Below are 1,621 nucleotides of genomic sequence, written 5' to 3' on the forward strand. Positions count from 1 at the left end.
TCAATAACTAAGTTAAGTTAATGTTGATCTTACAACCATAGTGGTTAATGTCCAAATTAAAATGCTGTATAAAACATGAAACTGTCTCCTCACAGTGACTCTTGCAATAGCTAATAGCTGACTTTTTTTTTTCACGCCAGGTGTGCTAATGATTAGCTCACAGCTAACGTAATGAAATGTAAGCATCACTGGGTAACCTTAGCCAAATTACAGCCTCAATCTGAGTTAAATATTAACTTAGTGTCCTAATACCTGCCATACTGACCAGTTTTAATAAAATAAAACCTTTTATCATACAGCATCTTGCATGGATTAAGACTAATTACAGTTACAGTAACAAAAGTGTCGATTAGAGATTGTGTGAAGATACTATTAAGTAAATTTAATAACTGAAACTTTCTTTTATTGTGATGGATGAAAGGCACACGTGCATGATTTGTTTCCCCGAATGTCTATTATCTGACTATTGCTTGGTCAAGATTTCCTAATGCTATAATACACATAGCAGTCCCTGTTTCCATTGATTAGTGTGTCTCTGCACAGACTGTGTAGTTACCCAGCCTTTGAGACAAAAGGTCATGGAGAACGTTCTTGTTAGGTTAGGGGAACATTCCCAGAACCTACAGTCTGCAGCTCAAGTATTTACTTGTACTTTAACAGCCCGCTGCTAAGATGGAAAACTAAAGAAATGAGGCAACAGTAACAGTTTAGGAAATGCTCTCTGCAATACAGCTACTTTCTTTGCAGATGAAGATTTGACTTGCAAAACAAAACTCAATAAAAAAGGGATTGTATCATGGGTGACTTCCCAAATGAAAAGAAATAACTGACAATATTGGTGAGTGCTTTCACTTTTACCACTTAAATACAATGTAGAAGCTGTTTGTTTACATTTCATGTTAAAAATAAAATAAAATAATAATAGTGTTAAAAGATTTGAATACTTGTTGTCACCACTGTAAACACCAGAGTAATGTAACACTTGGGTAAAGATGTCAAATAATCTCCACCCAGTAAAAAATAAAATAAAAATAATAAAATAAAAATATTACATTTAAAGCATACATTTATATAACATTGTCGAAATCCCTACCTTCAGGTATGTTATAACGTTACAGCAAATGTAAACAGCTTAAAGATCTCCGGTAAACAAAAAACAAAACAAATAAAAAAAAAAAATAAAAGCATAATTTCTTTTCTTTTTTACCGTCTCTTTACAGAAACATCAATCCGTCTCACGGCGCGTCTTATTGTGCGCTTTTTTTTTTTTTATGTCGGTGTTTACACATCCCCCAGTCTTGTGTGTGTTGCAGGCGTAAAAGTCTCGGCTATTACACACAAGCAGTGTTGGTGATATGTGTTGTCAGCTGAGAGGGAGAGAGAACAGCCTGCTGCGGTACAAGCTGTTCCCGGCCTGGCTCGGCACGGAACGGGTTACAGGGTCAGGGTGTCTATTGGAACACAGTGTTCTCATCAGCGGCGGCAGCGGTACAGCTACAGTACAGCCGGAACATTGTGTTACTTTGTGGCTGCTTTCCAAGACCTGCCCCTTAATTTTACACTAAACGCCCTCCCACAACTCTACTCGAGTCTCTCTCTCTCTGTGAGCCTCTCTCGTCCA

Source organism: Larimichthys crocea, chromosome VI (genome assembly GCF_000972845.2).
Source record: "Larimichthys crocea isolate SSNF chromosome VI, L_crocea_2.0, whole genome shotgun sequence".
NCBI lineage: Eukaryota > Metazoa > Chordata > Actinopteri > Sciaenidae > Larimichthys > Larimichthys crocea.